Below are 12695 nucleotides of genomic sequence, written 5' to 3'. Positions count from 1 at the left end.
GCACACACGAAGGTGGGAGTAGGATGCTGGTGGCTCTGTGCAGCCCTCGGCCATAAACACAGCAGCAGTGTGGGGTTATTTTGGACATCTCTTTGGCTACCTTAAAGCTGCTCAGAGCAGGAGACTACCACCAGGACCAGTGCTCAGGAGAGGGGATGGGGTTACACAGAGCTGGGGGAAGGACTGGAGCAGGTGCATTTTCCCAACCAGCTGGAATCATCTTTAGGAGCACAAGGAGACACTGGGATCTGTGTCCAAGTTCTCCTGTCAGCAAAAGGGCTCATTTGGGGTTTGCGAGGGGCAATGGACAACCAGGCACTGGGCTTTGCCATCTCCTCTTTGCTGTCCCTCAAAGCCCTGACAGTCGTGGATGGTTTCCTTTGGCCTGACTTGTGTTTCTGATGGAGACAGCTCAGAACAGCAGGTGCTTGGCTGCAGAAACTTTTATTTTAGTTACCAAATATTTATTAAAAGTAACTAGGGATTAGTCATCGGCTCAGGCTGTGTTTGCATAGCAGGTACATATGTCCGGTGCTTTGTAGGTAAACACAAGGGTGAGAGGTCTTCTCTCTGGGGTTCATGTTCTGCAGCAGATCAAAAACACAGATACAGAAACAACAGGATCAGGGCAGAGGGAGCTGGAGGAAACAGGCTTTGAAGTGGGGGAACAACTCTGGCTCCCTGTGGAGAAGGTCACGCATGCTGCTTGCAATTTTGTAGAAACGGGGTTGTTCCTGTCCTGTGCTCCCCAAATCCCCAGGTGTGGTGAGATCCTCCAGCTCCTGCCCCTGCCGCAGGCATGTGAATCTGCTGCCTCTCCAAAACCGTCTTGGTCTGAACCTGCTGCAGGGTCCTGCGCAGGGTGCACATGTGGGGTGCACGTTAACAGTGGCCAAATCCTCGTGACACCCAGGAGCCTCTTTCTCCAAGGCCTGGCCGAGGCAAGTTAAATAATAGCCTAATGTAAGAGCAATTGAGACTTGGCCGAAGCTGGTGTCACGTCAGGCAATGCTTCTCCCAAAACCCTGCTCTTCCTCTTGTGCTGTTGTCCTCTGTCGCTTCTGCTCTGGATCCATGGGCAGCAGCCTCTGGTCCCCTGCTCACCTTGCCAGCCTGGACCCTCTGCCCCACCAGGGCTGGAGGGCCTCTATTTCTTGCCTATGTTTCTCCTGCCTGCCCCTCTCCCTCCCCCAGACCAACCGATTGTGTGGGGAGAGGCAGCCATCGCTCTCGGTGGAGACCCTGCTGATGGAGCTGGAAGAGAAGACAACCTGCGCTTCCAGCCGGAGAAGACAACCATGCCCTGGAGTCCCCTGGGCACCCAGGGCCTTGCTGCCTCTGGCCATGCGGTGTCACTCTCCACTCAAATTTGGGTCCCTGCAAAACACTCCCAAGCAGCAGAAATATGAGGTGGGGGAATAACCCCCTTTCCATTCCCTTCCCCCCCCCCCCCCAAGCATTTGGGTGCCCAGGGGGGAGGCACTGTGGCCTGTCCCAGGGCAGGACTTGGCTCGGGCCGTGTCTATCCCAAGGGGGACGAGTCCTGGGGATGTCCCTATAACCAAGTCTCTGTGGCTGGTGGCCTGTGATTGGACTGGCTGTGCTCTGTGTTGGTTTGGGGCCGGTACTGGGGGCATCTGGGCTGCTCTCCAGCTGTGCCTGGGGGATGGTGTCCCACCAAGCAAGAACGGGTTCTCTTGCATCCCCGGAGCCCTTACAGCATCTCCAGCCTTCCTTTTCCCAGCACCCAAAGGGCGTGCAACAGGCTCTCAAAATTGCCCAATTTCTGCAGGCTGGCAAATACTGGCTCCTTTTGCATTTGTCTTGTGGATCAGGAACCATTCGGTTGGCAGCTTCTACAAGTTATTTCAGCTTTTCATTAGTCAAAATTAATGACCGAGCGTCTGTAGTCATCACATGGCTCCCACTGCTGCATCCTTACTTGGGGGGGGGGGCAGGAATCGCTACCTCTCATCAGACCCTGCTGCATCTGAGCTGGCAGGGGGTTATCGGCAGCAGGGAAAGGCCTTTGCTCCTGGTGCTCTGCTGTGGGAGGAGGTACCCCAGCCTCGTGGTGGAAAGCTCCTCTGCTCTTCAATGGGAGGATGAAGTGGGGGCAAAGGGGAAGTTGCTGCTCTCATTACTGCTTTTTTTTTTTTTTTTTTTCCTTGGTGTGTTTCAGCCAAAAGCTCTTCAGGATTTCAGAATTTTGAGTGTGTGCCAGAGCAGCTGTGATTTTTATTTTATTATTTTGCTGAGTCTGTGCAAAAATGACCCAGAAAAGCAGTAAAAGTTGTCAAGATGCTCCCAGCAATAGCTCGCTTGGGAGCAGCACCTCCAAAATGGAGAGACCATCCCTTGTGCCCCAAACCAATGTGTGCAAACAGCCCCGCATGCCCTTTGACTCCTGCGGCTGCAGGGCTTTTTCCCTGTGGTCTTTCCTACAGGCACGAGCTGGGACCATGCTGCATGGCCCTCTGAGGGAAATGGTCCCTCTGGTATGCTATGAGAAGGTTTGGGGGGGGCAGAGACTGGAGCAATGACCAGAGCAAGGGCCCACCAAGACCACGAGTCCTTGCCAGGTGGCTTTGCAGGGCAGATGTGCCAACAGGACAGGCTGGGACCTAGGTGGCCCTGCTGCAGTCCTGGTTCCAAAGCTGGGCAAGCAGCGGGTGCAAGACGACATGGGGACCTTTGGCAGGGCCTGTCCTCCCCCCGCAATCTCCTGGCACTATGCCCCTAAGTGCTCGGGCCAAAGCTGCTGCCATTTCACATTGCCAGCTCCTGCCTGCATCGATTTACCGTCCTCGGCCACCTTGCTGGCTTCCTGGCTGCTCTTGCCTCTCACCAACCACAGATTTATGTCCCCTTTTGCTTTTTCTCCATCTCTTGCAGTTTTTTATGGCGACTGTTTCTGAGCTCCCCACCCATCCATTGGGGCTTCAAGTTCACCCTCCTCAGCAGTATTAGCTGCGTCTGCTGCCTGTTTCCTGGCTTGGTCTCCCCTGCCCGGAGTGACTGGCAGAGCTGCCCCCACAGTGTCCCTGTGCCACAGCTCTATTTAATCTGTATTTAAGGTCCCTTGAGCAGTGCTCCTATCCAAGCCAGTTTGAACTAACTGGAGAGCAAGACTTGGGGACCCTGCATCACGTGCTTCTCTGATGTTGAGGGTGAAGCAGCTATGCTGTTCCCATCACCCATGCTGGGGGGATCCAGGCTCTGCAAACCAGAGCTGGTTGTTCGCTGCAAACCCCAGCCTGGCTTGTTTTTCCTTGAATATTGGTCCTGTCCCTTTATTAAGGACCAAAGCAAGGCTAAAGGAGCATCAAAGCAAATGGGAGGCTGGGTGCCTTCACCCAGGATGTACCCAGGTTGAGAGCCATGGATCCAAACCGTGGGCTCTAGGCACAAACTGCCTTTTCCCTCATCCTGGGCAAATGGTGTTGCTGTGCCTCAGTTTCCCCAAAAGTAAAGTAAGAGTAGCAGCATTAAGGGGATGTGGTGAGATACATATAACTTGCTCTCCTGGCAAGAGGCTGATATCTCCGGTGTGCTTGGGGTGGTGAGGGGGCAGGGAAGGGGCACCAGGAGGCCCCTGGGACTAAGCAGCAAGTCCAGGACTTGCGTCTCTTGCCCAATCCAGGAGGCATAAAAGCCTCTTCCATCAGACAAAATCAGATCAGCACTTGGCTCCCAGCAATGCGAGTGCAAACCATATAGCTGAAGCAATTCCCCCTGTCCCTTGATTAATAACAGTCCAGGCCTGCGGAGTGAGGGTGGGGGGGGATGCTGCTTAATTGACTCTGTTTTTGAAATGGTGGCTTAATGACTAGGTTCAAATTAGCCAGAATCACCTTTTCATCCTGGGGATTTGAAATGAAATGCGCTCTGGGGTTCCCTTCCCCCCAGCCTGTGCAGGCCTCTTAAAAACACAACTCCAAATAAAACAGTTACATTTCTCATGCTGATTTCTCCTCTTTTATTAAGCATATATATTGTTATTGTTTAGAATAACAATAAAATTCCTTCACCCACACGTAAATCTCCTGATTTTTCACTGCAGATCCGGGGATGAGGCTGGGGATAGGAAAAGTCTGTGATGCTTGTGTCTGCAATGGATATATAAATCCACGTCCCAGAGCAAATGAACAGTAGGAGGCAGACAGAAATCTCCATCAGCAAAAGCGCTGGGCTGCAGCAAGGGAAGAAGGATGGAAGTTGCAACTAGAAATAATAAGGCATCTGAGATGGGAGAATAGTTTGGCATTTCTCCTGGCAGGATCCTGCACAAAAAGAGCAAATTCAAGCAAGAATATGTAATAAGAGAGCCCATGACACTAAATAAGCCTGGGATTGAGGGCTGTGCCCACTCCATATTGCTGCTGGAGGATTGCTGCCTATCCCTCAGTTTCCCCACCTGAAAAATAGAGGATGTGCTGCCAGACTCAGCTTGAAACCCCTGGAAGATCCAGAAAATGTGATTTAAGCACTCAGGTGATTATCATCAGCTGTAACGCAGCAGATCAACAGTAAAGGACGCTTTGCTCTGGCAGCCCATGTTCTCCCAGCGAGCTCCGGAGGGAAGCCTGGGAGCCGGCAAGGCTAAAGCCAGCCTGGCCCAAAGCACCAGTGAATACAGAGGAGCAACAAACAGTCCTGTGGGGGAAGGAGATCAGCCCTGATGAGAGAGTTGGTGTCTCTCACCCTCAAAGCCTAATTAACCAAATAATCCCCATTTGTGGGAGGCTTAGGGGACAGGGGCTAGGGGAAGCTCCCAATGGCCAACTGGTGAGCACCATTCCCACGTGTGATGCAGGCCATGGTGAGGTTTTGGTCCAGCCTCCATCATTCCTGCATCCCTGGTCCCCCACCCCCAGTACGGGCGTTATTAGCCTGGGAGGTGGGCATCTTCCTGGCCAAGCTACGCCGGCTCCAGAGCTTGGCACCTCTGCAGAGGGACGGCACAGTCCACTGCGGGGACGTGGCCACCAGGCCTGGCTGCACCGGGGGCTGCACTCGTTCCTCACAGAGGGCAGATGCTCCTGCTGCGATGCCCTTTCTGCCACGCCGCCGCTGGCCCCCGGTTCCCTCTTGGACTGGGGGGGGGGAACAGTTGGTGCTTGATCACCTCGGCAAAGGAAGCATCTGATGCAGGGGGGGCCCAGGGCAGCTCCCAGCTGGGTGGGCGCCGGGACCCTGGCCCTGGGCACCCAGGCGGATTGGTGCGGTGGGGGGCCCAGGCAAGCTGAAATTTGGGGGGCATCCAGGCAGGCTGCCATGGGGTTCGAGGAGCCCAGGAAGGGTGGCATGGGGTGGGGGGCACCTCACCCTGCTCGCACCAGGTTCCTCTCCCCCAAACACGCCGCTCCCCCTGCACCCCGCTTTGCCGTGCCCCGAGGGGAGGGGAGAGGAGGGGGAGAGGAGGGGACCCCCCGCCCTCTGCCTGCATTTCGCTGCGGGCTCCGTCCCCTCTCCGCCAGCAGCCCAGCCCGGGGCTCCCGCAGACCTTCCCCTTCCCCTTCCCCTTCCCTCCCCCGTGGCCCGGCGGGGGCCGCGGGGATGGCGCGGGGGGCGGCTCCCATCCGCCGCTCCGCTGGCGCAGGGCGAGCGGCGGCGGGCAGCGGGGAGAGGCGCTGAGCGCCGCCGCCGCGCCGCCCCCGGGGACGCGCCGGGGTCCGGCCGGAGCCGGAGCCGCCGCCGCCGCCGCCATGGGGAGCCGCGGAGCCGGAGCGGAGCGGTGAGTGCGGGGTCCCGGGGAAGGGAGCCGCGGGGGGCCGGGGAGCCGCGCCCGAGCGGGCCGGGCCGGGCCGGGCCGGGCTGTGCCGCGCCGAGCCGAGCCGCGCTGCACCGGCTCCGACCGAGCCGCGCCGGCAGCGGCAGCGGCAGAGCCCGGCGGGGCGCCCGGGGCGCGCACACGTGGCCGGGGGCCGCCGCGGAGCCCGGAGCCCCTCACCGCCCCTCGGGGCGTCCTGCGCCTCCCCTCGCGGAGCCCGGCCCGACCCCCGCCGCCTGCCCCTGCGGGTCCCCGCCGGCTCCCCGGGGCTCTGCCCGCCCGGTGCCCACCTGCGGCGGCTGCAAGGCCCCTCCGCCACCCGCAGCCCCGGGGAGAGCGGCTCAGGCCGGGCTGGGGGCTCGGGCAGCCGCGGGCAGCTCTGCTGCGCTCCGTGCTATCGGAGGGATGGCTTAAATGCTCTCGGTTCAAATGTACCGTGAGCTGCGCACGTTGGTACGATTGGGCGCCTTGGGGCTGGATGTGCCTTGCTCCATCTTCCGCTGCTTGCCTCTGCCCTCGTCCACGCCGTTCGGGAGTGTCTGGTACCTGCAGTCTCCCCCCGTCGTGAGAGCTGGCTGATGGCTCTTGCAGCCCCGCGTAGCCTCCCCCCGGCAGACCTGAGCGGGTCTGAGCACCTCCAGGTGTGGGGAAGGGTCTTCCACATCTTATATCGGTCCTGCTTTTTCCCCCGGGTCCTGGAGGGTCTCGCTCTTTGCTGCCCCAGGGCCCTGCCTGCCCCCCCCCCACACACACACACTGATTTTAAGGCTAGGTGGATTCTTCTGTCAAAAATCCTGGGGTTGATTTAAATGCAAGTGTTACTGGGGTTGAGCTTCACGGGGAAATGGAGCAGGCAGCAATCGCAGCATACGCGACTCCTATCACAGTTCCAGAATAGCAGCCTGCCTCTTCCTACTCCAGATTCAGCGTACTTTTGTGCCAGTTTCTTAATCCACTTGCAGAGTGGATTGAGCTAAAACCTGACAAAAGGTGCTCTAATTCCCCGAGCGTTCACGCAAGGGAGCTATTGCAGAAGAGCAGCTGCTCTTTACGTTCATGCCCTGTTTTATTCCGAGATGGTTTGGGGGAAGGAAAAAAGAGCAAACAGGAAGAGAGAGGATAACAGAAGCACATGCAAAATGTATTGACAGCCAAATGGTGTGTGGCAGGGAGCAGAGAGGGAGAAAGGCTCATTGGTAGATGCTGGCAAGTGCTTGTACGCGGTGGAGTTTGGACCCTCAAACCGGCAGTGCCCAAAGCACAAGCTCTTGTCTTGGAGGTGAAGAGCAGCCCCTCCGCTGCCTGTGGCCACCGGAGAGGTTGGATGTGGGACAGCGGGTGGGGGGAGCTGGATTGCCCCCGGCAAGCTGCAGCTCGGCAGCTCCGGCCTTTCAGAGGTCCCACTTGCTGTTTATTTTCGTGGCTCGGTCTCAGCTGCGAACGTGGCGTTTTTCTGTCCCTGCCTCCGGCATCCTGGTCGCTCCTGCGCTGGGGACGGGCCGCCGGGCTGGCAGGAGAGACCGTCCCGCTTGGAGCCATCCGCCAGAGCAGCCGCTGGCTTACCCAGCTCCGGTCCCACCGCAGGGGAGAAAGCGTTGCAAAGAGCCGTATGCAGAAAGAGAAAGCTCATATGGACATCTCCCTCCAAAAAATCACAAGGAATTTAAAAAAAAAGGGGGGAAAATAAAAGGAATTGTACAGCGGCTCCCAGCAAGCCGAGTGGCTGCTCGGTGCAATGTTTTCATGTGCGTCTTCAAAGCCAGGGACCAGAATCTGTTGCGGGCCTGAAAAATGCATAATGTGCACAAAAACCTTTGCTCCCTGCCCCATCTGGGTGTGGGCTGAGCCCTTTTCCCTGCTCAAAGCCCTGTAACCCCCCGGGGAGAGATGCCGAGGGGCGGCTGTGCTCTGCCTGCCCTGGGGGCAAGGCGGTGGCTCGGGGCTCTGCACCCCGACGCTCTGCCCTTCGCCTCTGCTTCATCATCATCCCTTGCGCTGCGGGCTGGAAACTAGGGATCGACCGCCTGCATCCAGCCCCCCGGAAGAATTGCACCCGCGTGAGAAACGCGGAGTATGTCCTTTAAATGTGACTCGAAAAAGATCCTATGGGGAGCTGCCAGTTTGCCAGCTAGTGATCGATCTGGTCTCATTTGAGCTAATCTGTTTAGCATTGGCATTTCTGTGGCGCTCGTTAAACTGCGAGGGGAGGGAGGAGAGGTGCTGCCTCTTGCCACGGGAGGAGACGCGTGAGTTTGGGCTCCAGATGCAGTGGGCAGAGGTGGCTCCGGAGCCACCAGCATTTTTCATGGTTTTCAGGGGCTTGCAAAAATCCCGTTTGTATGTGTGCAGCCTTTCCCGAAGCCTCCTGTCCTCGGCTGAGCTGAGCTCGGGGGAAGGCACGCTCGCCCAAACAGAAGCGCCTAGCCTGCAAAACACGCGAAACAACTTGAGAGTCGGGAGCAAACATCTTCCCTGCTGGCTGAGGGAAGCAGGAGGCAAAGCAGCTTCAAGCAAGAGCTATTCCTTGGTTCAAACATCAGCTGGTTTTGCTTTTTTCCTGCCCTGTTGAGAACAGGGAGAGAAAGGGGCTCAGACCCGGCGCGGTCAGGCGAGCCGAGGCGGCTGCTGAGCGTGAGCAGCCCTTGCCGGGTGAAGCGCTTGTGCCGCTCCCTGGCTGAAACTAGCAGGGCCCTGGGCTTTTCTCTTCTCTTACACCTCGAACTCCGCTCAGCAATGTCTGCTTGTATCAGCTATGTTAATCTTGCACTCTAAGATATGTATCTGTTGCTCTGAGGCCCTAAACTAATCACAGCAGTTTCCCCTCCGAGCAACGTTACGGGCCTGAATCGCACGTTTAATTTGGAGGCTGATTGTACGGAAGGGCAGGGGCGCCTGGAGGTATTTGCGCTTGTCATTTAAAGGCTTGAAGTTGATGCCACTGGAATCGATGCAGCCTTTCCAACTTGTGCATTTTGCTGTGTTTTGCCCGGAGCTTCCTCCATGAGGCCAAGGAGCCGGTGGCCTGTTCTCCGCGCTGGCCTGGCGCGTTCGGCAAAGGCTCATGTCACGGGAAACCGAAGCTTGGAGTAGGCAGATGCTGGGCAGAACGAGCAGACCATCGCGGAGGAGCTGTGTTTGCCGGGCCCTTCCGTGTCGCTGCTGCCTTTGCGTCCCTGGGGCAGGGAGCGAGGGCTGGGGTTGTATTCCTGAAACACGGAGCATGTGCGTGGGTTGCGCTTTGCACAGGCAGCTGCAATTCCCACGTGTCACAACTCTTCAGTGCTTTGCAACGTCACACGCTCAACGCGGCACGAGGTCGGACCGCCGGATGCCCGAGTCGCGGGAAGCTGAGCAAGTTTTGCTGCCGGCGACGCTGCCGCGCTGGGGCAGTTGCAGCCCAGCGGTGGGGAAGAGCGGGTGAAAGCTGCTGGTTTTCCTCCTGCGTTCCCCAAATTGTTCACAGTTGTGTCGCTCTGGGGGACTGAAGCTGCTGCGGGAGGTCGTGGGTGTAAGTGAAACGTTAAGTCTGGCTTAGCTGGGGGCCCGTGTTTTGGAGGACTTTGCCTACCAGCCCAGACGCCTTGAACTGTGAATCTTTCAGCATGGTTTTCTGTGCGGCAGCTCGCCGTGGTGCTCGAGGACTCACGGGGGTAGCCCACCCGTGGCAGTGGTTGCCGGCAGCAACCCGCAGCGTGCCAAATCCCGCGTCACTTCTGAGTTAAGGGGCAGAGGGGCTCAAGCGAGGCCATCCTCGAGTTTGTCCCCTGCTGTGCATTGACTCACTGGGTGACTATAAAAAAAAGCAATGTGCATACCGTGCCTCAGTTTCCCTCTCTGAAATGGATATACTCTGAAGACTTCACTCGCTAGATCCACACGCTCTTGCAGACAGCTACAGTCTTGCTGCATTTCTAGTTTTCAGCTTTCTCTCCGACTAAAGTGAGGATCGGATTTCTTAAAAGGGAGCAGGGGGCATGCGACACCTTTGCCGTGCCCACGCTGGGGCTGTAGCGCGGCGTGCTCGGAGGCGCCGGGATGAAGGTGTTGTCAAAGCACGGCGTGTCGCAGCCAGCCCCGGTACAGAGGTGCTGCCTGAGTCTGAAGGGCTGTTGTGTGAGTCCTGGAAAAACACCAAGACGAACAGGCGAGGGCAGAAATGTTCAGAGCAGAGATTTGAGAAGAGATGAAGTAAAGCACTAAAACCCACGAGAGCATTTGGAAAAGATGACGAGAGCCGCTCTGGCTCGCCAGCCACGGTAGGAACATTGATTTGACTTCGGGAGTTATCGGTTGACTTTTACGAGAGGCTATTTCGGGAGTGTTTATGTCGGGTTTACCTTGAAAGACAAAGCAAATGCTTCGGCGACGATTGGCTCCTGGGGCTGCCAGCGCGCCCGCAACGGCCCCATGCAGATTGCAATGCGTCGGGCGCGCTCCTGGCCAGCTGGCAAGGTGTCCCAGCTCGTGGCGGAGGCCGCGATGGCGTCTCCAAGTGAGCACCCAGCAGACGCACGAGGGATTCACGGTGGCCACGGTGCAGGAGAGGTGCTTTGGCGTCCAGCTCCGGGGTGGTGAATGGCATCGGGGTGTTTAGGGGGAAGGTGCTTGTCTTATGCATGCGACCTGTTTGGTTGCGGGCTGTTCTGCAAGGTGTGGATGCGGGACGGGGGACCGGGGGTGCAGGAGAGATGGAGGCTGGACCGAAGCATCGCTCTGTCTGTTCTGGGCTGTTGGCAGTGGTCACTGATACCAACAGCAACGGCGTGCACTGCTTTCCCCTTTATTTGATCACTTAGCTTTAAGCCACGACCCTCTGGGACGCTAGTCGGACCCCTGTGCTGGCCCCGGGGCATCCCAGTGCCAGCGCGAGCTGCAGGATTTTGGCAGTGCAGAGCAGACCGTGGGGCTTGGGGCGATTTCGGTGTCAGAGCAGGTTTCTGTGCATGAGCTGGGAAATGGCATCTCTCGCCGGGGAGCAGAGCACTCCGCGAGTGGCTGTTCCTCCCTGGCCTTATCAGAAAATGGCAAAACTGAGGAAAAAGCAACTAACTCACCCCAATGCCTTCAAATAGGATACACTTGCAGTGCAGAAAACGCTCAGCCTGCTAACGTCCGTGACCTCCGGCAGCCGGGCCGCCTCCTGGCACAGGCCTGTGAGCCGGCCTGACCCATCTCCCGGCTGGGACGCTCTCCCTTGGGTGATGCTGGCATGGGGCCGGGGTCACCCGGGGCCCCGAGCTGCCCGGCGGCCACCGGTGCCTGCGCACACTGCCGAGAACGGGCTGCCCGCGCCGCAGCCGAGCCTCCAGCTGCAGATAAACATGCGCTGGGGAGAACTTGGCTTTATCCTGGCTCCAGGGCAGCCCGAGAGAAACAGCTTCCCCCCGGATGAATTAAAAGTAAATACACAGGGTCTTAGCTGCGTCCTTCAGCGCGACGGTGCTGCCGTCACGTCTGTGCAGCACCAAGCTTGCACCCAGCTCGGTCGAGGCGCCCGCCTCCCCGCTTCGGCCGTCCTGGCCTCCCTCGTCAGCCGAGGCCGGGGCGCTGCCTTGCTGTTTGGGTTCAAAGGGTTTCTCACCGCTTAGGATCTGCCAGACTGCAGGGGAGGCTGGGTTTTCATCCCTTTGCTCCTTTGCCGCACTGTCTGGTTCTTTAATTTCTTTTATCCGTCTCTCCCTCTGAATTTTTCATGCCCCGCTGCAGCCGCCAAGGGACCCTTCCCAACCCAGGCGTTTTTGCGGTCGCATCCTGGCTCTTTAGCTTAGGTTGATCTTAACGGCTCAGACTCGCAGCACCGAAGCTCCTCGTTCGGATCCCGCTGCGTCAGCCAAAATAGCAGCGGCTGCGTACCGTAGCGGAGAGGGACAAGTGTTGCCGAGAATTCAAATGACAGAGCCCCGTATCAAGGTCTCGGAGGGTTTACGCTTTATTAAGCAACAGTGAGTTCATGGGAAAGGACTTTCACCCGGAGCACCGGTTGCGTCTACAAGGAAAGGAGACCGGCGACTATATTTAGGTTCAGCCATGTGATCTGGAGGCCGGGGCCAGAAGGGCTGGGCGTGCAGAGGAGGTGACGTCCTTGTCCCCGGTGTCCCCCCGCGTCCCTCTCCGTGGGGCAGGGGCTCGGGAGGGACACGAGCCCGGGGCTCCCGGGGTTCCCTGTTTGCTGAGCTCCGGAGGAGGCATCTCCCAGAGGGCCACCTTGGGGCAATATCGCTGCTTTATGGGCTCTCCTTTTTTCTTTGCCCTTGGTTACTACTGTGTCATCTGTGGCATCTTCACTTTCCCTGCCCGGCTTTTGCGTGGTCCCTCGTGCTCGTCCTGACAGTGCTGGGCACGGGCAGGTGCTTCATTCCCACCGCACTGGCAGCACCAGGCCTGCGAGTCAGATCTTGGAGGTTTGTTTTTCCCTAATATGTGCTTTCACGGCAATGGATTTTTTTAATAGACCACTGCTTTCCATCTTTGCCTGAGGGTCGTCTTCTTCCCATCCCCACTTCTATTAAAAATTCATTGTTTCTCCCAGATCCGGTTCCTAGAGGGAGACGGGTAGAAATAAAGGAGGTTCTTGGAAAGGAGGAGGGAAAATATTTAAGTCATAGCAAGGGCATGTTCTTAATGTAAGAACATCAGAAACAAATATCGTCCCTCTCGTCCTGGCTCTGTCCAGGTACGGCGGGCGAGTTTGAGCCCAAGCACTGCTCCAGGCACCGAGACGCAGGTGCCGTTCAACAGCCCCAAGCCCAGGACAGAAAGTAGAGAGGGACGCTGTATTTACCGGGGTGTTTCAGTGAAGGCACGGCAATGCGGAAGGCAGGTATCGGCGACCCTGCTGGGTGCAGCGCCAGGACCCTGCTGTCCCAGGGACCTTGCAGGGATGGACGTGACCTCCAACTTGTCTTCAGTCCTCAGCGTCGCC

At 57.9% G+C, this 12695-nt stretch overlaps 1 protein-coding gene across 2 annotated transcripts in view; it reads left to right on the top strand.

The window, feature by feature from the left end:
* Positions 1-5486: 5486 nt before the first annotated feature.
* Positions 5487-12695, top strand: part of LINGO3 (leucine rich repeat and Ig domain containing 3) — a 42740-nt gene continuing 35531 nt past the window's right edge. The window contains exon 1 of one of the 2 annotated variants that reach the window (XM_064497265.1): positions 5487-5737. The gene's annotated coding sequence lies outside the window, so the exon portion shown is untranslated. The remainder of the gene's footprint in view (positions 5738-12695) is intronic. The other variant, XM_064497264.1, reaches the window with a different exon arrangement.

The sequence above is a fragment of the Dromaius novaehollandiae genome, chromosome 25 (assembly GCF_036370855.1).
Source record: "Dromaius novaehollandiae isolate bDroNov1 chromosome 25, bDroNov1.hap1, whole genome shotgun sequence".
Taxonomy (NCBI): domain Eukaryota; kingdom Metazoa; phylum Chordata; class Aves; order Casuariiformes; family Dromaiidae; genus Dromaius; species Dromaius novaehollandiae.
Note: the sequence above shows the minus strand (reverse complement) of the source record. Positions and strands in the feature narration are given on the sequence as shown.